Raw genomic sequence first — 27,012 nt, 5'->3', positions numbered from 1 at the left:
GAAGCCTTATACTTCTATTTATAGTGTAACATAAAAGTATACAAAAATTTAGTCATAAACAGGACATTAATATGAATATAATGAAAATGTTATGAAAGTGGAAGACTACAAGAATAATGGTTATAAAGGTAGAGGTTATAGTCATCTTCATAATAGAAAGTAGTGGAAATATTGGGTGAGTAACTTTTTGGTGTATTAGACATCCACACTATAGTATTTTATAACACACGACACTTTTTCCCTACTTCAACATAGGATCTTCTCAATTGATTCAACACAAAACCCTATTTCCCTCTCTTTCACATTTCCACCTAAAGGAATATTGATTGTATTGAAGTGTTAACCTAATAAGGGAATACAGGGGAGATATATATAGGAGATATAGGAAGGAGTACTAATCCTAATAGGACTAGGATTAAGGAGTACTAATCCTAATAGGACTAGGATTAGTACACAGTAAATACTAATATTATTTAATACTATTATTTAATACTATCTGTTATTATCCCCCCTCAAGATGAGCTGAGCGGAAGCGAACGGAAGCTTGGAACTTAGGTAATCATGCTGTCGGCTCGGGAGAGGCTTGGTGAGAATATCAGTCGGTTGTTCTTCAGTGGGTACATACTGCACAGTCATGGTGCCGGCCTGAACTTCATCGCGAACAAAGAGACAATTGGTATCAACTTGCTTCATTCTGGTGTGTAGGACGGAACTCTTGGCCACACAGATGGTTGATTTGTTGTCACAATAGAGAGAAGGAACAGTGTGAGTGGCGCGGAGTTCGCGAAGAATATATGTGACCCACATGGTCTCAGCAACAAGAAGAGCAAAGGCGCGATATTCAGCTTCAGTCGAGGACCGAGAGACCTTGGGTTGTTTTTTGTACACCAGGAGATCAGGTTCGGCCCCAAAAAAACGAGAAACCTCGATGTAGATTTTCTGTCATTTTTATCATTCGCCCAATATGAATCTGAGAAACCCCGAAGCTCCAAGTCCCCGGGTCAAATGAGTAAACCACGACCAAGAGTGCTAAAAATGTACTTGAGAATGCGTTTTAGACAATGGTAATCATGTTCACTTGGTTGATGCATGTGCTGAGCAACTCGATTGACAGCAAATTGGATGTCAGGACGGGTAATGGCCAGATATTGTAGAGCCCCAATGAGACTGCAGAAGTGGGTGATATCGACAAAGGGGGTGTCGACTCCATTCGTAGACGAAGAGACTGCCATCGGTGTTGGTTGACTAGTGCATTTTTCTAGTCCAGCTTTCTGCAACAGATCTCGAGCATATTTTGACTGATGAAGAAACAAGTCGTTGCCTGTCCGAGAAACCTCCATTCCCAGAAAATAATGTAACGGGCCAAGGTCCTTCATTTTGAAGGTAGTATGCATAGCTCGAGTGACATCCTGAATGATAGCTGCAGTAGAGCCTGTAATAATGATATCATCTACATAGGCAAGAAGAATGACTGTACCGTGTGCTGAATGTCGAGTAAACAGACTCGTGTCGTGTACGCAACACGTGAAGCCAAGTCCTTGGAGGAACTTTTTCAAACATGTGTACCAAGCACGGGGGCCTTGCTTGAGCCCATACAGAGACTTCTGGAGTTTGCAAACATGTTGAGGGAAGCGGGGATCAACATAGCCCGGTGGTTGCGTCATATAGATAGTTTCATCAAGCATACCATGAAGAAAAGCATTGGAAATATCCAACTGATTGATGAGCCAATTGTTGCACACAGCGAGTGACAGTACCAGACGAATGGTTTCCTGCCGAATAACAGGACTGAATGTCTCGGAGTAATCAAGTCCATACTCCTGATTGTAGCCTTTAGCAACCAAACGAGCCTTGTACCTGGAAATACTGTCATCCGCATTGTGTTTAATTTTGTACACCCATTTACAGCCCACTGGGTGCCGCCCATGGGGCTTAGGTACAAGAACCCAAGTTTTCTGATCAGTCAAAGCCTTAAACTCGTCATCCATAGCATGACGCCAATAAGCATTTTTTGAGGCAACAGAGTAGGTTGTTGGTTCACTATCGGGAAGGGGTGTATTTGGTAGTATGGTATCCAGAAAGGTGTTGGGTTTAAAGATACCGGCTTTGCCACGGGTTAACATGGGATTAGTATTGGGAGATGGCACGGGCGGTGGTGATTCGGGGGTGGCCGGGAAGGACCCAAAACAGATCGGGCTGGAGATGTTGTGCGTATGGGGTGGTTCGGGTTGGTTGTGGGTGTGGGTGGTGGTTGCGGGTGTATTGTGGGTGACGGTCGAAGAGGTGATGAGGGGTGGTTGGGTAGTGGGTGGAGGTGTGGGGGAAGGTGGTGAGGGACCCTGTGAGTATGTCGGAAAAAGGGGAAGGACGCCAATGAATGATGTATTTGTGGAGGAGGAAATAGACTCGTTGGGAAACTCATTTTCGACAAATTTGACATGACGAGATATGTAGACTTTATGAGTTTGTGGGTCAAGACAGCGATAACCCTTGGAGTTAGGATGATAGCCCAAAAAATACAAGGACGGTATCGAGATTGTAATTTGTGAGTAATATGAGGGTGTAGCCAAGGGTAGGCAAGACACCCGAAGACGCAGAGGTTGGTATAATTGGGATGTTCTTGGTAAAGGAGTTGATAGGGTGATTTGTTGGAGAGAGTGTGACCGGACATTCTGTTAATGAGGTAGTTTGCGGTGGCTAGATCTTCTACCCAAAAGGAGACAGGGAGATGAGATTGATGTAGAAGAGTAACCACCGTTTCAATGAGATGGTGATGCTTACGCTCAGCCACCCCATTCTGTTCGGGAGTGTATGGACAGGAGGTTTGATGTATAATTCCCAGGGATTGCAGAAACTGGCCAAAGATGTTATTGATATATTCCTTTCCATTGTCACTTCGAAAAAGTTTAACATGAGAATTGAATTGTGTTTTGACCATTTTTTCAAAAGTGACAAAGGTGGTGTATGCCTGTGATTTGTGTTTTAGTGGGTACAACTAAGTGTATTTTGTAAAATCATCCACAAAACAAATATAATAGCGAAAACAAGCAAATGAAGGAACAGCAGTAGGACCCCATAGGTCAGAATGAATAAGTTGAAAAGGTGCAGTTGTACGCTTCTCAGATAAAGTAAAAGGTAATTTATGAGATTTAGCAATTGAACAGGAGTCACAATTGTTTACATGAATGGAAGAAAAACCTAATTGAGACATTAAAGAATTTATTATTTGAGTGGACGGGTGACCCAGACGACTGTGCCACAAAAGACTGTGGCCATCAGCCGAAAGATCCACAGGAACGCTTTCTGAAACTGGGTGGGCAGACGAACTTGTGCCAGGAAGAACGTACAGACCATGCTCACAGGGGCCCTGAAAAATCACCCTCTTGGTAGTATTGTCTAGGATTTGAAAATCATTAGAGGTGAACAAGAGTGAGCAATTATTGTCTTTTGTGAATTGGTGAACTTAAAGGAGATTGGATTTAATAGAAGGGACGTAGGTAAGGTTACCTAGGTGAAAGATAGCGGTGGGGGTTTTAATGGTACCCGTGCTAGTGTGAGAAATGTTAAGGGACTCACCGTTGCCAACAGTAATACCATTGGAGCCATGATATGAATTTGGAACGTTAAGCTTGGATAGATCAGAAGTAACGTGCATGTTGGCCCCAGTATCCAACAGCCATTCAGAGGAAGGGCCGGCTTGAGATGCATAATTGGCACGGTTATCACTATTTTGGCTCTCCTCATACCGAAAACAGCAACGAGCAGCAGTGTGTCCTGTTTTCTGACAGATTTGACAAGTTGGACGATCCCGCTCGTAAGTGCCCTGCCCGCAGCTGGAAGATGACTGCCCGCCGCTGCCGAAGGAGTGCAGGCTGTTGTTGCTGCCGTGCTGCTGACCGTCATACGGCGGACGGCTGCCCTGCCGACCACCGCGCCCGCGGCCTCTGCTGTTTCTGCCGTAGCCGCCGCGGCTCCCCTGCCGGCCGCCACCACGCCCCCCACGATAGTTATGGCTTGCGGTGAGGGCGGTGGCTGGCTCCATAACAGCGGCTTCTCGGAGAAGAAGTTTGCTCTCCATATCCACGTTGATTTTTTCACTTTTTAGCCACGAGGAGAGAGTAACCAGGTCAACGGGCGTTGGACTGATGCGAACCGCCTGTTTAATGGAAGAGTAAGCTGATGGGAGCCCCCGAACGACGCACATGACGAGATCTTTTTCGGGAATGATTTCGTTCACGGTTTTGAGGGCTGTGATGATGGTGGAGACCTCGTCTAAATACTCCGCCATAGTTTTCGTGCCTTTGGTAATTGTGTGGACACGATCACGCAATTGAAAAATATGAGAGTGGGAAATTGATGCATAGCGTATTGCGAGGGCCGTCCACAGGGCTGAAGCAGTTGTGTAGAATCGGACGTGTTTCTGAACCGTGGGAGAGATGACCGCAATCAAACATGATCGGATCTGGCCATCCACGGCTTTCCAGGCGGCATGGGCCGGATTAGTTTTTTCTGATTTGTCCGTGGCGGTGATGATTGCCGGCGGCGGTTGTGTGCTTCCATCGACGTATTTGAGAAGGTAATTGGCCTCAAGGGCTGTAAGAACGGTGATTTTCCATGTAGGGTAATTTATGTCTGATAATTTTTTGGGAATCAGGGCATAAAGATGCCTGAGAAGGAGTTTAACGCCAGAAGGAAGTGAATCGAGAGGATCCACCTTGGTTGTCATGGATGCCGCCGCCCAAGAGAAGAGAAATAACAATCGGTGCCCCTAAAGAGAGAAAAAAATCTAGAGAAAAGAAGATCTAGGTTTTCTGGCTCTTGATACCATGAAGGAATATTAATTGTATTGAAGTGTTAACCTAATAAGGGAATACATGGGAGATATATATAGGAGATATAGAAAGGAGTACTATCCTAATAGGACTAGGATTAGTACACGGTAAATACTAATATTATTTAATACTATTATTTAATACTATGTGTTATTATCACCCATAAAACCCTATTTCAACAAAGTACTTGAATCAATCTCACGGTTCTTCTTTGTTCTTTCTACTTATCATAATGTTACTGTACATTTTTCTCTTCTTCGATTCAGTAAATCAATTCTATCAATATACTCATAAGCTCATTGTACGTTAGTGTACGTTTCTCTCTTTTGTGTTGTTAGTGTACGATTCTACAGATCTTTTTATTATAGTTGTTAAAAAATTAGGGATGGCAAGTTTCCGAACTTCTTCTACGCCTTCTTTTGGGAAACTAGAGAAACAATTCGAAGAATTCCGACATAGTTTAGAGGAGTTTGGGAGTATAGGAAGCGGATATGCATTGTTGTGATGGAGATAGATTCAGTCACTCAGACGCATATATGTCAGCCTTCTTCTCGTTCAACTGTCTTTCTAAGCTGAACGAGACATGGGGATATGGGTTCTCTTTTCTCCTTTCTTGTCTCTTAGCTTATTTTAGTTTGTTGATTGATTTTTTATTGCAGGAGTTTTTCATTCAATTTGCAAAATCACAAGGAAGAGCATGAGTGTTTGAAGATTTGATATGTTTATTTCACAATGAGGTAGCTTTTGCCAATTCCTTGTGTAAGACTATATCAAGATTTGAAAAGCAAATAAATTGATGGGAGAATTTGAAAAACAGTCTTTTTTATTAAGTAGTATATATCATCGTGTTTCTAACTGCAATGCCTTTCATAAGTAATGCTGATAATTCTTTTCACTTTTCAAATCTCTAGAGTAGTTGGGTAGTAAAATTATCATCTTTTCTGTATTGTGCCTTTTTTCGGTATGACAACATAATGCTCGAAAATCAGCACTGAATTGTATCATAGATGTTGCTAAAACTATGCTAGATTATGATTAAACATCAGCCTCTGAGATTGTATCAGGATTGATTTGCATCAGATATTATTGGCATAGCTTCATTAATCATTAACAAATTTTTATGAACTATGACATAGGAAAACTATTTCACTCGGCTATTAGTTCCGTAATCACGTTTGTAGTGAAATTATATGTCGACTAGGGAAGCGTTGTTACAATTCATTTACATTTTTTTTCAGATTGTTCTATTTGAGTATGAATTTTCTTGGTAAGTGCACATCATAATCATTATGTTGAGCATTACCAACCCAATAATCAAATCCTACTTTCCTAGAATGATATAACTGATTTCCATTATATAATGGTTGTTGGTATTACGAATTCTGAATATATACATATTCGTGGACTTTTTAGACAATAATAGTGTTTTTCTACCAAAGTTATTAGGTTCAGCTGAATCTGTAACTTATACTCTAGCTCGGTCCCTACTCGTGATCTCTCGGGGCTGCGTGGGGGTGAGGTAAGATCCAAGTCAACTCCTCTATGATCAGTAATCTGTATTTGTATCAGATGTTCACAATGTTACATTGTCTTGAATCTTGATTTTGACTTCTTTTGAAATAAGTTTTGTAGGTTGCAACTCTGGCTCCTAGTGTATCGGCAATGCAAGAGCTACATTTTGAAGTATTGATGGTTCGAGCCATTTTTTGTACATTAAATAAGCGCCATGATTCTGCTATGGTATTGATACTTCTGATGCATTCGGAAACAGAGGTCATATTTGTGTATCAGAAATTGCTCGAAATTTCTCAAGGAGCATTAGCTCTCCTGGCTGGAAAGAAACACAATCTGCCTCGTCTTGCTGATCTTTCAAACTGATGAATTCCGTGTTGTTGAACACTAAAACCCTCGTGATCACGATTATGAAAGTCTCCTCGGAAGTGGGAATAGAAGTTTTTCTATAAGATGGTCGAGAACATAATTTGATACTATTATTATTAACTATACTTAATGTACAACATTGCGACACAAAGGAGTTGTTTACAGAAACAAAGGTGCGTATCTCAATACCATTGCCACTTATTTTCTTCACAAGATGAGTTTTCTCCCTGTTTATCTTTTGAGCATTCCAATGTTTCACTAGAACGATTGGTGCATGATTTGGGGTCTTGAACTGTTGGGTGGCACGAATGTTTGTCTTATAAATGTCTTTCCAAAAGACATTTGAAAACATTTCGTTGCACAACTCCTACAATTTCTAGAAATTCAATTTCATTATATTACATATAGATAAGCTTATTATCAATTTAAGTTGATCAGGTGTTCTGGAAAAATTACACTTTTGTAAATTGAGTTTCGAGATGTCTGTGCTTCATTTACTTTGAATTTAGATTATCAATGGACGTGTATGTGTAAGTTGTTTTTTAGTTTGAGGTATCATGGACATGAGGAGAAACCCAATTTTGAAATATTTATATGAAAGTTTGTATATAGCTTTAAAGTTGTCTAATTTCACACCGATTGAGAGATGTTTCTCTTGAGGTGAACATATGAGAAACTTCACATTTAAAAGATTGTAAAGATCACACTGGAAAGTTGTTCTATCCAAATTACAACTCCTACAAATTAAAATTGAGATAACAACGTCGTCAGGATTTTGGCAGCCCACTTCTAACATAGGAACTTCACATTTACGTTTTCTTCTATATCAAAGAATACATGCCTACATCTTCTGTAGGTGCTCTTTTGATCTGCATGAATTTCATTTCAAATGTTCTCTATTTTTTCGTGCATTCTATTTGGTTTTTTAGTTGTTGTCTTGGAAGTTAACGACGTAAATATTGCAATTCAATAGTTTCTTGGTTGAAAGCCAAAAATGGTTTAGTGCTATATACTTTGGCTGTCACGTGTCATACATTAACACTAACTAACATATTTATTAAGATTATCGGTTCAAAAAATCTAGACTCTAATATCACATGTAAGATTAAATACTTTAATTCATAATATCAGGAACTTGAACATGATAATCTTAGATATAGATTTTTAAGGGAATATACCTAATGTGAAAGACATCATCAAAAAGAGAAGCATAAACATTAATCGTAAATAGGTTTCTACCTCTTGCCCTAACTTTAAGTTTCCACAACCTTCAGTGTTGAAATTTTTGTAGAGAATATCTGATAACCCTAATGGAGGTAGGGATGACCAATTTGTAGAGGTTATGACTTAATCCGGTACGTCCATCAAATAGAAAATCTAATACCTGATGGTTGTACCATACTAAGTCATAACATCTATAAATTGGTCCTCCCGCAACCGATTAGGGTTATCACATATTCTCTACAATAATTCCATTATTGACGGTTGTGATAACATTAAGTTAGGGCAAGGAGGTAGAAACAAATTTACGACTAACGCTTCCGCTTATACATGTGATGACAATCAGTATCAGGTATCTGCCCCTAACGATCTCTATGTAAGATTATCGTGCTTAAGATTCTGATATTATATATTAAAGTATGTAATCTTACATGATGCATCTCTTACTTTGTCCACAATCTATTATGCGTGAACGAATCCATCTTGTCATGCCTTCAAGGTCCATCACTGGAAAGTGAAGTTGTAGAACACTCTCGGAAATAAGAACCTTCTAAACATTATTATAGTTGCGAAGGACGCTACAACTATTATAAATAATGTAAAGTCACATTTTAATATGAATAGAGTAAAGATGAAACATCATTAAAACATAAAGTAAATAAAATTAAAACAAATCACGAATTTATAATCCAAAATCAGCACCAAATTAGTGATGTGTAGCCATAATTCAGATTCAGCCTTTACTCCCACTGATTTTATTTGAATGCGGCAACAATCAGTTTTGGATGGGTGAAAAAGTTTTATATGCTATCACTACAGCCAATTTCACGCATGGGTAATGAATATTTAGTCAAAAAATTAACAAATTTAATATAAAATCTCATTTAACACCAATTCTGGCAGTGTAGAGTGAAGGTTGAAGATCATTTATAATTTGTTGTCATCATCTAAGTGTAGTTGATGGCCTAAGAATCAACATTATCAAAATAATTATAACTTTCTCTCACACAAACACATATAAGGAGTAAAAGAACATTTCCAGTGGATGGACCGTTTGGCCATAAATTTTCCAAATAATATTTGGGAAAAATTTGGCAAATAATGTTTGTCCATACAATTTGTCATTATTTGGCAAATATTTTTGGTAAATATCTCAAATTTTCAAATACTAGTTTTTTCTAGTATTTGGGCCAAATATCATTATTTGGGATATTTTAAAAATTAAAATTTTACCCCAATCTTTTATCTTTTACAAAAACACCCTTTCTAGTATTTGCTTGCGTTGTATTACATCATTTTTTACGTGGACACTAAAATAGTGATGAAATATTTTGTGAATATTAAATAATTATATGATTGTTGATGAAAATTATTAAAAATTGGCTTTAGGTAACAAAGTCATGTACTTTATCTACTTCACGATATATGGAATAATTCTTGTTGCACTCACTCCAAATTACCACATTGCTTCAGTGTCATGGACATTATTTGTTATTGTTGTAACTAACATTCAATTGACTTGTAATACAAACTTTTAGTTAGTTTTGATAGTTTTTAAAACTTGTGTGTATAAATCATATTTTTCTAAAAAGGTGAAATATATTTCCCAAATTTTATGGCCAACACATGGTGAAATTTAACCCAAATTTTCACTCAAATAATATTTGCCAAGAATATTTGGAAATCTATGGTCAAACGCTAGCTAAGATTATTTAAGATTAGAGTCTGATCAAATACTTGTCCGAACATCATGTGTGGTTCTCTTCTACTATATTCTCTTTGTGTTGGTAATAGACCGACCATCCATGAACACTAACACAAACTTAAAGTATGTAAATATTAATTTGTAATGGAAGTAGTAAAGTCTTTGAAAGGGCAAAGCCTCAAATCCAATTTAAAAGGTTTATATTAATTGAAGAATTATTATACCTACTGAATTGCATGTTTGTGGGCTTCTATAACTAGATAAAATGTCTAAAAATCATGATCAAGAAATCGGTCAATTCATGATTCTTCATGTCACGACTCAAACCTACACCCTAAATATGGACAACACTCGACAACCATTGTCGGTCCCCAAGAGAATTCTCATCCTGTCTAACTACAAGCAAAAGAATAACTTAAACATTCATAAAAATCAATTGAAAGACATTCTAAATCAACAATGTATTAAATCTCAACTGTTTGAATATACCGAGTATTAAACATTAAATTTAAAGAAAACTTCTAAAAATGAAAACTCTCCAAAACTCTCTATCTATAAGGCTCTGTTGTACAAGTGGATCCACATATATTTTTTCGGGGTATAGAACACTTCAACTAAGTGGATCAACTAAGATTTGTTGCAAGGAACTTACGATTTATCTAAAAATTATAATCTTGTATCCATGTTGGCATACATGGTTTATGAGGAATGTGAGTTGTCAGGACTCATCTCCATATCATTGCTTTATACTACTTCCAACAATATGTACTCACGCTTAATGTTTGAAAATATACTCTTCCTCAAATATGAGATAATTGCTCAAACTGTCCTTTTTAAAGAGGTAACTTCTTTAAAATATAGTTGAACTCATAAGTTATTTTTCTAAATCAGAGTTTTTTTTTCTCAGTGTAAAAACTGATACCTTTTAGAAATACTTAGTTACCTAATACTCTTTCTCAACTCATATTTGAAATCTCTTTCTAAAAAATATATCAAAATCATATCCTGATATAATAGTTGATGACTCGGGAAGTCATATTGAATAAACATTGATGGTATATTTAGATACCATATTGTTTAAAACATTAATGACATTTTAATCATGTTTTTAGAAGGGCAACTTTCACATATAGCAAATAAAAAAAATCATATTTGTATAATATAGCAAACTTTGCATAATTGCGTTCCATAGCAAATATAAAAACTGTATAATTCTCTATACATATAAAAGTATATAATTCGCTGGCCTAAATTGTATAATTCGCTGGCCTATTTCGCTGCAATTGTATAATTAGCTTTGCATACAGTTGAATCGAATTAAAATGTATGTATATTGCATAATTATAAGTGTATAGCAAGAAGATATATGTTTTTCTCGCTTTATACAAAAACAGAGACACAATATATACACTTCTGTTGTATAAAGCTAGAAAAAATTGTATTTCACTGCAATTGTATAATTCACAATTGTATAATTCTTTAGCCTTTTTCTCTGCAATATTTGAAGTAAAATGTTTGTAAATTATATAATTAAGTGTATAACACGAAGACATACATTTTTGCATGTGTATATACAATTTTCTCTCGCTTTATACAAAACAGAAACATAAATTATACACTTCTGTGTATAAAGCGAGAGAAGCGAGAATGGGAGAGTGGCGAGCGAGACTTCTGGGAGAGAGACGCCTGGCAAATTTTTGTCAATGTTTGCTATGGAGCACAATTAAATGAAACCCTAGCTATTCAATTTAATTTAGGTTATTAGTTTGCTATTTTATACAATTTTCCCTTTTTAGAAACTCTTTCTCAAAAATACATCTTTACTTCCTCAAAACACTTTTTAAAATAAAAACGTTGCTTTAAAAGACTCTCAGAAATTAAAACTCAAAATAGGGTTCGTGCTTAATTAAAGACATGGACAAATCAAAGTCAAGGATCCCAATAACAATTTAGAAAAGTCAATACTTAGAACTCAGGACTCCAATCTCAATGACACTACTCATCTCAAGTATACTCAGTTAATAGGATTTATGATGAAACGTAGACAAGAAAATTCTTCCGAAATCTCCCTCCTAAACATCCAAAATGGAGAAGAAAGTGAAATGGAAGAAAGGGGCTGATTTTAGCAATTAATTGAATAACTGATAACGAGTTAACTATGTTCACTGTCAGCAAAATTCACTCCCTAAACTTATTAAGGTCTACAAATGGACCCTCAGATACGTTTGAGACCCGGTAAAAATAAACCAAACATGCTATCCTACTAAATTCGACAATTTGATTCAATGGATCCGTTGGATGTCTGGAAAAAGATTGTTTTGATAGAAATACCCTCGTAGACCTCTCTTTAGGCCTTAAGCACAACTTAATCGCTTGAACACCCAATTCTCAACCTAAGGCCAAGAAAACCTTACCAACCACTCTACTTGCTCAAACATGACGTTCCGGATATGACGAAACTAACAGGATTCCCATCAAATGCTTAAAACACAAAATGTTGACCAAACTCAACCTATCATGAACTATCAACTCAACGAGAGTCAAATTATGAAAAACACACTCGATCGCATTGGGGACTACACCAATGATCCTCGAAACACAAACTAAGCATGAAATTCTACAAGGAAGGAATAATGGTCATTTCACAATTAAAAACATAATTACAAACAATAAGATATTACAAGTAGATCACCTATGAATTTTGGATCCATTATAGTCTGCATCTATAGATTATCCAACACAAGTATGATTGTCATTGTTGTACAACAGGCTAGGTCCAAGGACCCCTTTAAAAGTAACATAGAATTTTATGTCAAGGCTTCCCAATGTTTGATCGTAGGCACAAAAATGAATTGGCTAACAACACTTACTACAAAAGCAATATGCAGATGAATCACATTAAGGTAGTTTGATTTTTTCAAAATGTTTTTTGTATATTCATTAGGATCATTAAAAAGAACAGTAGCATCTTCCATAAAATACACGTTGGGAACCATTGGGTACTGCAAGATTTGACTACCAATTTTCATATGTCTACAAATAGGTCAAGAATAGAGATAAGAAATATTCCCTTCTTTGTTCTATTAACTTTCACTTCAAAAGAATATCTTAACTGTCCTAAGTCTTTCATACTAAATTTAGAATATAGGAAAGATATCGTATAATCATTTAACACCTAAGAGTTGTAAAAGGAGGAAAATAATTTTCTGGATTGCAAGTTGTGTGTATGGTTCCCATATAAGGATAGTTGAAGCTTCTATGGGTCGTAGATGGAAACTATACGAATGAGGAAATAAATTTTAGAAATCAACTCTCAGTAACCTTTTTATGGTTTACCAGGGTGGCCCGTCAGTCCTTGTACGAGTCGTCGATAGTTCTTGCATGTGAGTTTTAGACTTGGTTATATTTTAAGGGTCAAAGTCGGGTATTCTGCGGTTGGTTTCTATGGACCGTAGAAAAGACCTACATACATAGAAATGGTACGTTAAGAAAGATAGTGAATTATGTTCCCACTACTAGGTGAATGATTTACTTTTATGGAGAATAAAAGGCATACAATCCATATGTAGGTCGGAATCGTAGGCTGAACTCTGACATTATTTATATGGTCTTTTCTCTAATTGTTTTAAATAAAAAATATGTCTTTTTTCCTTTTACCTAGGCTCCATAGAAATGTTTTAAGCCCCAAATAAACCATTTTTAACTCAATCTCCTTTCTAAAGCTCACCAAGTCATCCTCTCAAATTCTTTTAAGATTAAGGAAGAGCTAGGAGTCCATCCATGTTTTCAATCCTCCATTATTCTTGGCCATTTGGAATTAAGGAATGTGAGCATTCACCTATTTAGTACTTTCCTCCATGGGGTTAAATGTTTTCAAATTCTCCTTGTCATTTCATTGACTCTAGTTAGGGTTTCAATTCAATCTCATGGGTTTTATTCAATTATGAATGATTATTGATAATCAAGGTGTCTAACACATGATTCAATGTTAGTACATGATATATAGTTTAAATTATGTTGACCCCTGCCTAAATCATTATTTTTCAACTATGAAGCTATGATGAACTCATACACCTATGAATTATGAAATTTATGAAGATATATGTCCCTTTCTACAATTATTATAAATGAATTTTATGATGTTTTGAAAGGAAAGTATCAAATGCTATCGTAAGAGGTTTTTTCACATGTTATTATTATCATGATTGTGAAAGATATTTCTCACATATGAATTCACTTTGATAAAATTAAAGGTTTTTTCATCTATGTTGAAATTTTTTTAAAGGAGATATTATATACATTTGTTTTGAAATATGTGGATTGGTATTGATCACTGCATTTTCTATTAAAACTTATATTTGACTTCTTATTTAGTCCATTAGGATTTAGACTTAGCACCGAGAGAGCTTTGAGGTGGAGGTTCAAATAGGGTAGGCATTAGCAGCAATCTCTAGTACCAAAGTATGTGCTCCCGTATGATTCACAAAACTAATACTGGATCCACTCTAGCAAAACATGATATGTACGGATTCTACTGTGGAAAGTAGTTTCCCCTTCTTCCAGTATGAGGAATATACAAGATTACATGATATATCACTCATGAACTTTTTGTCGGTTAAAGGCTAATTCAATAAAATTGACTATATTTTTTTCAAAGTTTTTTTTGTGTCTTTTATTCCTAATGCATTGACTATATCTTATAATTTCCATGTTTTATATCTTTATGTTAAAAGTTCCAATTATTGATCATATCTACATGTTCTAAACCATTTATACTATCAGGTTTATCTTGATTCAAATTTCCCAATACTTAATACATTTCATGTACTAATATATACTTCTGCCTACATTATCTCATGAACGAGGGTATGACATTCCTTCTCCGCACACTCGTGTCTAGACATCCCCTGGGTGCTTAAGTTAATTGGTGAGTCCTAATTATCAAGGGACTGAGACATAATATATCTTTTGTCTTTTCATTTCAAACTTTTAATAATGTATGAGTTACGACCTAATCTCTTTCCTCATGGTGTATTAGCTGGCTTTGAGGCTTATGTTATACTTTTGCTTTGTAAAACTTTTGATATATAGTGTATATTCTAGGTGTCTTGTGTAGGGCCGGGTATTATGCGACATGTTACACCTAGCGTGTATTCTTAGGTGGTCAAAAACTTGCTATTAAGAAAACAAGGTTTAGAATGGTCTTAGAATGTCTTATAAGTCATGTCGAATAAAGACTTATTTAAAAATATGAAAGGAGACACATTTATGAATAGGAATCTATATGATGTTTAGTAAATTCTGCTTCTTTCATCATTCTAAATTCTTGCAGTTTTGAGTTATCTATAAATGTATCACTCATAATACTTATCTAATACTTTCAAGATATGGATCCTCGAGACCTTATTTTAGGAGGAGTATAAATGAGAATGTGGAACGAGAATCTCCTCAAAAAGTTCCTCAAGTTTCTGTTGAGCTTTTAGGCGGACAAGTGACTAATGTGAAGTTTCAACTTCTCTTCAAGTGTTATATCAAGCTAATAGGGAGGTTATGATCCCTTTTAACTCAAATGTGGGTATGACATGATTCTCACATCCAAGGTAGAGGAAGCTCAAGAGCTCATTGATGAGGTCTAAAAGGTGTTGATTATCATGGGAATGACGGCATTTGAAAAGGTGGAATTTTTATCGTATCAACGTAAGGGTGTTGCTCAAATTGTGTCCAACTTATGGAAAGAAGAGAATACAATTGATATGGGTCCTCTTGATTTGGAAAAATTTAACGTTGCTGTCCTTTATAGGTTATTTTCCCTCGAGATGAGGGAGGCAAAGGTACTTGATTTTATCTACCTTTGTAAAAGAAATATGAGTGGGAAGGAGTATGTGTAGAAGTTCATGCATGATATTAGATATGCTCCAACAATGTTTGTCAATCCTAGGGCAAGGATGATCAAGTTTGTTTTGAGATATCTCATATGGTGCTTAAAAAGTGTTGTACCTCCATGATCATCAATGAATTGGACGTTTCTTATATAATGGTTCATGCTCAATAAGTTGAAGAGGAGAATCTTAAGAAAAGGTTTAGGGTGGTAAAGAGGGCAAAGACTAGTGATGGTGACTTTTCACATTCAAAGTCCGATGGACATGATAATTCTAAGTTCCAATAATGGTTTTCCAGACAAGGTTCCTCCAATTTTTTGGATCCTAAGTTTCAAAAATAAAATATTCTAATCCTAAGATTCAAGAAGAAAATAGTGGTGGAAATGGATTTTCGTTTCGCACATGCCAAAAGTGTTGTAAGAGTCATCTGAAAAATGATTTATTGCTACAAATAATTTCTATGGTTGCGGTAACAGTTTTCACTGGTTGAGGTATTTACCATATATAAATGACAAAGTAAAGGATGGTAGGCAAGATTCACGTAGTTGATTGGGTTCAAGTTCTCCAAAGCAAAATTGGTTCTATGCACTTCAGAATTGTCATGATCAAGAGGGTAATCCCGATAATGTTACAGATATGTTGAATGTCATTCATCATGATATTTATTTCTTGCTTGATCCCGATGCTACCTTATCTTTCATGGCGCCTAAGAGGCTATGAGATTTGATGTTCTTCTAGATGTTATGTTAGACCTTTTTTGTATCTACACTTATTGGTGAATCTAATATGGCTAAGAGAGTCTATTTAAATTGTGTCTTCTCTTTATCCCATTGATTCACCCATGTTGATGTAATCAAGCTTGATATGTTAGACTTTAATGTTATTCTTCGAATAGATTATATCCATTCTTGTTAAGAATTTATTGATTGTAGAACCTGAGGGGTTAGGTTAGCAAAAAAATTACCTCCTTAATTAAAAGAAATTTCCAGCACAATTTGACATAAACAAAAGAATTAACAAGGAATGAACCCCACATCCAAGGATTATTATGACAAAATTCAGCTTTGTACAAAGAAAGCACATTCAATATGTCAACAATTCCACAAACATGTGGACCCCACAAGAGTTAAAATCCAAGCCACAAAGTGATAAAGGACATGATATCAAGATTTTCCAGCTATCAACATAAGAAGATATACATGCAACAAGCTACATGTGCAGCTACGTGGTCACGAAAAATACTTATCAGATATGTGTAATAGTTAGTAGTTATATGTAAAAATAATAGTGTATATTAGTATGTGCAAACATGTAAAATAGATAGCATAATAAGTTAGATTAGTCAGCTCTTTTGAGACCTATTTTAGGCTTTCAACTTGTATTACTAGAGGACATTCAAAATCTTACTGACTTTGAAAACCTCTCTACAATTCTCTCCATTTCCCTATATTTTCCATTCTACCATCCATGTTATCTCTCTTTCCCTATCAATAAAAGGTTTTTATTGGAAGTATTCTCTACTTATTTTATTTTAAAGTTTATGTTTTAAAGTTTTAAATTTAAAAATTGTTTACTACTTTTGTTCTCCTCTTTGTTTGAGTTTTCTTAAAGTTTTTCTTTAAGTTTTTGCTCCCTTGCGTTACTCTGCCCAAATTTCCTTTGGATTCTGTCTCGGAACTCGGTCCGTTCCCTCCATTGGTAAATCGCTAAAATTAAAAATGATCTACAAAATTGGATTATTTCTAAAGAACACTTTAAAAAGGTTTATAAAATAGGATACTTTAATCTTCTTAGAAATTGTAATATTAAGAGTTGGGAGTCTACCATTGCTATTAATAAAAATATTGAAACTATTAGATTATTAGCAACCAATTATATTAATAAATATAAGAGGAATTATAAATTTCTTCACATAAGACTTGTCCAGGTAGCAGTCAAACCATTATATAGATTGAGTTTAGATGTACCCATATATCTTCTTTTAAGAGACAATAGATTATTAAATTTTGATATTCATTATTAGCAGTACGACAAAGTAACCTTGCAATGGCTCGGTATACTTTAATTGTTATCGTAATTATTCAAGATATCAATCATCAAAACATAATTGATACATTAACTTTAAATGTTAAAACAAAAAATATGAACCGTAAAGCTAATACTAGAGAAATAGCTATAATATATAGGGTATATTATAGATTAATGAAAACTATCTTAGCCCCTAGGTCTAAAATGATAACTAATAAAGGAGTTACCATGATCATGGAAGCAAATCATAACCATAATAATACCTTTGTCCCAAAATGATAAAATGTGATGAGGTATTAACAAAAGATGATTGGCATTTTGGCTCCATAACAGAGCCAGAAATTAAAGAAGAGAATCCACATATTGAACAACTAATACAATTTCAAGATTGATCAATAGATTTAAAATTTGTGAGATCCCAATCTTATGACATATCCTCATTACTTATTTCACTAGTATGTGAGGATGCAGTGTTTACTAATTTCATTATCTTTTCATGATTGGTAGTTTTGCCAAGACTTGATAAGGCTTCTTCGATCCTTATTTTTAATTCTTTTTTTGAAACATAGGATTTCCTTTGTGATGAAGAGTCTATAACTACCTGCCATCGTGATCTTTCAGAGTCCATCCTTTAGTCTTGATAGTCTTGCTTAGATACTTGATCCTTTAAATTTCAAGATCTTTCAGAGTCCATCCTTTAATCTTGATAGTCTTGCTTAGATACTTGATCCTTTCAATTTCATGAATATCAAAGGATCAACTAATAATATAAGATATCCTTTAGGAAAGAAAGAACTTACACCCTTTAATATTTTCTGGGAGTGTAGTGATATTTTATTCTGCCTGGAACTTCTCAAATTGCATTAAGAATTGTGGTGATAATACCTTTTTATTTCATCTGAACTGGCTCCACCATTCATGAAATCACCGAGGGATCATTGCGCCTTTTATATCCTATGAATACTTAATGAACCAAGTATGAGTATTTGGCCAGAGATACATAAAATTATACCAAGTTGGCTTGTAATCATACCAATTATACGTCTGAGGACGACAAGATGTTGATAATAGAATGGGGCTATGTAGATGATATACAAACAACTCATATGGACTTAATATTCTTTTAATTGTAAATCTTGAAAATTGAATACTTTCTCGATCATTCTTATCTGCTAATTTATGCTCAATCTTCACTTAATCAATATCTATTAATATAAACGCATAATACCTTCAGGTTTTAAGTGAATCCTCAGTTTTCACATAATTCTGATTAGTGTAACATGGTTTAAGGAGGTCGGGCACTCCAAAGAATTCACATTCTTTATAAATGCCATGATAGGCAGTACCTGCAAAACTGTAATAGGAAAATACTTCTTATCTGACTGAGTAACTTTTTCATTATTTTTTTGTCGGGGTAGTTGGAACTACCGCCTGTTCGTATGTTTCTTGTGGTTTCATTTCATAACTATCTATTTATTAGTCAAAAATAGATGTTGATGATGACATATTTACTGATAAGGAGTTGGTTTTTTGAAGGTTTGGAAATTCCGCCAGGACTGAGTAGCGATTCTCTAATTTTTTTATCGCCCTCTTTAAAGGTTTTTTTTCTTTTTATTTTCTTGTTCGACGAGCTATTGTGGAAGCCTCCGGGGCCTTATTCCCGGTACTTCTGATCTTGTTGTTTCCCTGTAAAATTCTCTTGTCAAAAAGTGGGATAGAGAATTATTTTTTGCTTTTATAAATTCAATTTCAAAATCAAAGCTATATAATAAAGCTTGACATATGGCAAATATTTGTTAAAAAGCCATATTTTTAACATCCTTTTTCAAAACATCTTTTGCTGCTATGAAGTTGACTCTTCATAAAAATTCTTTATTAATTAAATCATTTTGAAATTTGGTAATACGTAGTACTATAGCTAAAAAAAATTAATAGTACTATAATTTTTTTGAGTATCATTCCAAACGCCTGAGGTGAATCTCACTAGTTGTTCAGTGGATCATATGGAATTTTTTTGTATAAGTATGTCTCCATACCATATATCAGAGGGATCTGTTTCTACTATCATAAGGGTCTCTTAGTGTGGTATACCTAGATATGGGAGTTTTTGGACTATTAGTGTCACGACCCAAATCCGGGCCGCGACTGGCACCCACACTTACCCTCCTATGTGAGCGAATCAACCAATCTAAACCTTAACATTTCAAGGTAATATCAACATAAAGTAATGCGGAAGACTTAAACTCATTAATAAAATCAATAACTATTATTATCCCCAAAATCTGGAAGTCATCATCACAAGAACATCTATAATCAAATTACTAAACTAAGAGTATTCTAAGAAGCTAAAAATACATAAGAAGCTAGTCCATGCCGGAAGTTCAAGACATCAAGACTTGAAGAAGAAGATCCAGTCCAAGCTAGAAGCATTAGCTCACCCTGAATTTCCGATGTAGTAAGACTGGCTTGAGTTACCGTTGAGTCGAAGATGACGGCACGTTTGCTGCACTCCACAAATAACAAGAAGAAAAACATAAAAGTAGGGGTCAGTATAAAACACGGGTACTGAGTAGATATCATCGGCCAACTCAAAATAGAAAACAGTATATACCAAGTAATATCATAAACTCAACTATGATACTCAACATGTAGCAACAACAAGTACTATATCATTAACAATTACCATCAAGTTCACACATGAGGACTCAAGCCTCAATACCATACTCATTTGGGAATTATGTTCATTAGATTGAGTATATTAACATCTTTCAAGATCCATTATCTTTATTTCTCTTGTGTCGGCACGTGACACTCCGCTCCCTCATATTCATTAATCCTCTTGTGTCGGTACGTGACATTCCGATCCCCTAAATCTACGTGTCGGTTCGTGACACCCGATCCCCTAAATCTAAGTGTCGGTTTGTGACACCCGATCCCCTAAATCTACGTGTCGGTTCGTGACACCCGATCCCCTAAATCTACGTGTCGGTTCGTGACACCCGATCCCCTAATTCTACGTGTCGATTCGTGACACCCGATCCCCTAAATCTACGTGTCGGTTCGTGACACCCGATCCCCTAAATCTCTTTCTATCAATTCATCAAGCCTTCTTTCTCACCAAGGCATCATCAATCTCATTACTTTAGTTCATCAAGCCTTCTTTTATATCAAGGCATCATCATTAACAAGAGATTAGGTTTTTATCAAGATTTGGGATTCAATAGCTTCATCATGCTTAATATAATCACAATTATATAATCACGTTCATGCATGCATACAATTAAGCACATAGCAGGGTTTTACAATACTACCAATACATATCATTCTCTATTAAGAGTTTACTATGAAAGCATGAAAACCATAACCTACCTCCACCGAAGAATTGCGATCAACAAGCTATCTTCTCAAAATCCTTTCTATCCTCTTCGTTTCTCTCTCTCTCTACTCGTTCTCTTTCTTTTTCTGTCTCTCTTTGTTCTTTCTATTTTTCTTATTCAAACCCTCTTTCTTTTACCCTAATTAGTATATAATTAAGAATAAAAGATGGCAATAATACCCCACTAATTAACTTAAGGTTACCTCTTTTAACCCCCAAGAATTTGAGTTATTAATATAAACCCACGAAATATATAATTATAGCAGGAATAGTCCAAAACGCCCCTTTAAAACTTAACTAGAAATCCGACTCCAACTGGGATTACGCAAGCTGTGACGGGTCGTCGCGCCTGCGACGGTCCGTCCTGCTGTCCGTCGCATAGTTCAGAAACTTGATTTTTGGGTGAATGGCCTGCGACGGTCTGTCACACCTGTGACGGTCCGTCCTGCCACTCCGTTACAAAGTTCAGAGAGTCGATTTTCAGTACCCAATTTCAGATTTTCTAAGTGTTTGGAAACGAGACCCTGCGACGGTTCGTCGTGCCCATGACGATCCGTCGTTGGGTTCGTTGCCTCAGCCTGTTTTTCCAGAAATAAAATTTGCTGCTCAAAACGACTAAACAGGTCGTTACAATAGATACCAATTTACCCATCGTTCGTCCCCGAACGATCACAAGAAGGAAAACAAGGGCGAAAAGGAGTACCTGAATCTGTAAACAGATGTGGGTATTTTTCTCGCATATCCGCCTCCTTCTCCCAAGTGGCTTCTTCAACAGGTCGATTCTTCCATTGCACCTTCATGGATGCAATCTCTCTTGACCTCAACTTGCGAACTTCTCGATCTAAAATAGCAACAGGCTCCTCCTCATAAGACAAGTTCTCATCAAGCAAAACTGAATCCCAACGGATGATGTAGTTTCCATCCCCATGGTATTTTTTCAACATCGACACATAGAATACTGGATGTACTCCGGATAGCCCTGGAGGCAAGGCTAACTCATAAGCCACCTCTCCTACTCGCTTAAGTATTTCAAATGGTCCGATGTACCTTGGACTTAGTTTACCCCTTTTACCGAACCGCATCACCCCTTTCATTGGTGAAACTTTCAACAAGACTTGTTCACCCTCCATGAACTCTAAGTCTCTAACCCTTCGATTTGCATATTCTTTTTGTCTACTTTGCGCCGCTAGAAGCTTTTCTTGAATAGATTTCACCTTCTCCATCGAATCTCTCAAAAGATCAGTACCCCAAGGTCTAACCTCGAACGCATCAAACCAACCAACGGGAGACCTACATCTCCTACCATACAATGCTTCACATGGAGCTATATCAATGCTTGAGTGATAACTATTATTGTATGAAAACTCCGCTAAGGGTAGGAAGCTATCCCAATGACCACCAAACTCTATCACACATGCACGAAGCATATCCTCCAACACTTGAATCGTTCGCTCAGACTGACCATCGGTCTGAGGATGGAACGCAGTACTAAGGTCCAACCTAGTACCCAATTCCGCATGCAATGTTTTCCAAAACTTAGAAGTAAACTGCGTACCTCTATCTGATATGATGGATAGTTGAACCCCATGCAATCGAACGATTTCTGAGATATAGATCTTGGCTAACTTCTCGGCATTGTAAGTCACCTTAACCGGAATAAAATGAGCAGATTTAGTTAACCTATCAACAATCACCCAAATGGAGTCATACTTACCCATTGTCCTTGGAAGACCAACCACAAAGTCCATTGCAATTCTCTCCCATTTCCATTCCGGAATGGGCATTCTCTGAAGTGTTCCTCTGGGCCTTTGGTGTTCATACTTTACTTGTTGACAGTTTGGACACTTGGCAATAAAGTCAACAATATCACGCTTCATTCTACTCCACCAAAAGTGTTGCTTTAGGTCACGATACATCTTGGTTGCACCCGGGTGTATAGAATACCTTGAACTATGAGCCTCTGTCAGAATAGTGTTGATCAAATCATAGACGCGGGGTACGCACACCCTTCCCTTGATTCTCAAAACACCTTTCTCATCGATTTGTGCTTTCTTAGCCTCCCCTCGCAATACTTTATCTTGGATTCGCCTTAGTTTCTCATCATCAAACTGTTTTCCCTTAATTTTGTCAAGAAAAGAAGATCTTGACTCCACACTAGCCAACAATCCTCCCTTCTCATTTACTTCTAATCTCATCAAGTCATTAGCTAGAGTCTGAACCTCTCTAGCCAATGGGCGTCTAGAAGCTTGCAAGTGAGCTAGACTTCCCATGCTTCCCACCTTTCTACTTAAAGCATCTGCTACAACATTCGCTTTTCCCGGATGATACAAGATAGTGATGTCGTAGTCCTTCAGTAGTTCCATTCATCTTCTCTGTCTCAAGTTCAAATCTTTCTGAGTAAAGACATACTGTGGGCTACGATGATCCGTATAGACCTCACACTTAACCCCATATAAATAGTGTCTCTATTGTTTTAATGCAAACACTACCGCAGCCAATTCCAAATCGTGGGTCGGATAGTTACGTTCATGCACCTTTAATTGCCTTGAAACATAAGCAATCACACTCTTCTCTTGCATTAGTACTGCACCCAAACCAGAATAGGATGCATCACAATAAACATTGAAGTTCTTACCCTCTACTGGCAAGGTAAGGATAGGTGCGGTAGTCAACAAAGTCTTGAGCTTCTAAAAGCTTTCCTCACATTCGTCCAACCATACAAATGGAACATTCTGCTTAGTCAAGTTCGTCAATTGGGAAGCAATAGAAGAGAATCCCTTGACAAATCGGCGGTAGTAGCTTGCTAACCCAACAAAGCTCCTTATTTCCGACACATTAGTAGGTCTTACCCAATTCTTTACTGTCTCAATCTTAGAAGGATCCACCATCACTCCATCCTTAGAAACCACGTGTCCCAAGAAGGACACTGCATCTAGCCAAAACTCACACTTAGAGAACTTGGCATAAAGCTTTTTCTCCCTCAACATTTCCAATACCATTCTCAAATGCTCTTCATGTTCCTTCTTGCTCATTGAGTATACCAATATATCATCAATAAATACGATCACAAAGAGGTCCAAATATGGCTTAAAAATCCCATTCATCAAGCTCATGAACGCAGCAGGGGCATTCGTAAGACCAAAAGACATCACTACAAATTCGTAATGCCCATACCTCGTTCGAAAAGTAGTCTTTGGCACATTCGTTGCCCGTATTTTCAATTGATGATAACCGGATCTCAAGTCAATCTTAGAGAAGACACAAGCACCTTGTAACTGATCGAACAAGTCATCAATGCAGGGAAGAGGATACTTGTTCTTTATGGTTACCTTGTTTAGTTGTCTGTAGTCTATACACATTCGAAAACTCCCATCCTTCTTCTTTACAAACAAAACCGGAGCACCCCAAGGAGATGCACTTGGTCTAATAAAGCCTTTGTTTAATAACTCTTGAAGTTGGGCTTTTAACTCTCTTAACTCCGCGGGAGCCATTCTATAAGGGGGTATAGAAATGGGGCGAGTACCCGGTTCAAGATCGATACAGAAGTCAATATCCCTATCTGGTGTCATACCAGGAAGATCTGTAGGGAACACATCCAAAAACTCGCGGACTACCGAAACCGACTCAATCGAAGGTACTTGGGTAGTGTCATCCTTGAGATGTGTCAAGAAAGCTAAACACCCTTTACTAACCATTTTCTTAGCACGAAGAAAGGAGATGATACGCACCGGATTGGAAGTGTAGTCACCCTCCCACACTAACGGATCTGTCCCAGGCTTGGCTAACGTCACCGTTTTAGCATTACAATCCAAGATCGCAAATTGCGGAGAAAGCCAAGTCATACCAAGAATTACATCAAAATCGACCATTTCTAAGATAACCAAGTCTACATAAGTATTGCTCCCCACAAAAGTTACAAGACAAGACCTATACACCCTTTCAACTATCACAGACTCACCCACCGGAGTAGAAACACGAATAGGTATGTCAAGTAATTCACAATGTAAATTTAGACCATTAAACTCATCTCCCTTTCGAAACCTCTTTGATGTCGAGGCCATGGTGAATTCATTTGGCTTCACTCCTTCCACCTCTACCACGAAATCTACCACTTCTTGGAAGGATTTTGTCGTAGCCGCTACCTGTAAGGCTGAAATCCGCAATTCTGACCTCAACCCCTTCACAAAACGACGAATCCGCTCTTGTGGACTGAAACAAAGTTGAGTGGCATATCTGGATAGTGCACGAAACTTAGCCTCATATGCATTGACCGACATCCTACCTTGCTCTAGGATCAATAACTCGTCCCTTTTCCTATCCCTCAAAGTCCGGGGGATATATTTCTCCATAAACAAGCTAGAGAATGAGGCCCAAGTCATAGGTGGTGCCTCCGTTGGTTGACACTCAACATGTGACCGCCACCACATTTTGGCGTTCCCTTGAAACTGATAACTCACGAACTCAACACCAAACCGTTCTACTATACCCATCTTGTGTAGTAGCTCATGACAGTCAACCAGAAAATCGTAAGCATCCTCAGATTCAGCACCCTTGAAGACTGGAGGTTTCAATTTCAAGAACTTACTAAAAAGTTCATGCTGATCATTTGTCATTATAGGCCCAGTAGTCAGACGTGGAAACGTGCCTATGTCCAATGAGGCATCCATACGAGGAGCCATAGTGGCTGCATGTTGTTCCTCTGAAACCGGAGGTGTTGGTGTAGAAAACACTGGAGGGGGCCTGACCCTGATCAGACAACCCACTAAGATAAGCGAGAACCCGATTGATCATCTCTGGGGTAGGTTGGGGTGGCAATTCCTCATTTTGCACTTGTTCATTCTCCCCTTCCTCACCCTCTCTTACAACTTCCTCAGTCGGTGGAGGAGTCACCGCCCTAGTATCAGACGGGATAGGTGCTCGTCCTCTTCCTCTAGAGGACGTCCTCCCACGACCTCTACCACGGCCTCTTGCCGCTACTCTTCCTCGAGCTACAGCCCCAGTGGCCGGCTCGGACGCTTCTTGTCTTGCCGACGTTGGTGTTGGAGCAGTTGTTGCTCTAGTTCTAACCATCTGCGAAACAGAGTGAAGATGGTCCGATACCAATTTGTATCACCTAGATACCAATTGGATCCAAGTAATAGCACGAAAGAAAGAATGGAATTTTCCTAAAGTCTTATAGCCTCTCAAAGAAAAGTAAAGGCGTCCCCCTACCGTTCCTTAAGACTCTACTAGACTCGTTCTTGTGTGATGAGACCAACGAACCTAAGGCTCTGATACCAAGTTTGTCACGACCCAAATTCGGGCCGCGACTGGCACCCACACTTACCCTCCTATGTGAGAGAACCAACCAATCTAAACCTTAACATTTCAAGGTAATATCAACATAAAGTAATGCGGAAGACTTAAACTCATTAATAAAATCAATAACTATTATTATTCCCAAAATTTGGAAGTCATCATCACAAGAACATCTATAATCAAATTACTAAACTAAGAGTATTCTAAGAAGCTAAAAATACATAAGAAGCTAGTCCATGCCGGAAGTTCAAGGCATCAAGACTTGAAGAAGAAAATCCAGTCCAAGCTAGAAGCATTAGCTCACCCTGAATTTCCGATGTAGTAAGACTGGCTTGAGTTACTGTTGAGTCAAAGATGACGGCACGTTTGCTGCACTCCACAAATAACAAGAAGAAAAACATAAAAGTAGGGGTCAGTACAAAACACGGGTACTGAGTAGATATCATCGGCCAACTCAAAATAGAAAACAGTATATACCAAGTAATATCATAAACTCAACTATGATACTCAACATGTAGCAACAACAAGTACTATATCATTAACAATTACCATCAAGTTCACACATGAGGACTCAAGCCTCAATACCATACTCATTTGGGAATTATGTTCTTTAGATTGAGTATATTAACATCTTTCAAGATTCATTATCTTTATTTCTCTTGTGTCGGCACGTGAAACTCCGCTCCCTCATATTCATTAATCCTCTTGTGTCGGTACGTGACACTCCGATCCCCTAAATCTACGTGTCGGTTCGTGACACCCGATCCCCTAAATCTACGTATCGGTTCGTGA

General features: G+C 37.1%; 1 long non-coding RNA gene across 4 annotated transcripts; it reads left to right on the top strand.

Annotated features, from left to right (window-relative positions):
* Positions 1–5,002: 5,002 nt before the first annotated feature.
* LOC101257952 (uncharacterized) lies at positions 5,003–7,206 on the top strand. Of its 4 annotated transcripts, none has more exons than XR_011220631.1 (4): positions 5,003–5,143; positions 5,492–5,569; positions 6,272–6,351; positions 6,465–7,206. It is a non-coding gene; the product is annotated as an uncharacterized lncRNA (long non-coding RNA). The 4 variants fall into 4 exon arrangements; XR_011220630.1 differs by having other exon boundaries at positions 5,018–5,143; positions 6,457–7,206; XR_741003.4 differs by lacking the exon at positions 5,003–5,143 and having other exon boundaries at positions 5,146–5,569; positions 6,457–7,206.
* The last annotated feature ends 19,806 nt before the right edge of the window (positions 7,207–27,012 follow it).

The sequence above is a fragment of the Solanum lycopersicum genome, chromosome 4, assembly GCF_036512215.1.
Source record: "Solanum lycopersicum chromosome 4, SLM_r2.1".
NCBI lineage: Eukaryota > Viridiplantae > Streptophyta > Magnoliopsida > Solanales > Solanaceae > Solanum > Solanum lycopersicum.
This window is presented reverse-complemented; position numbering and strand designations above follow the sequence as displayed.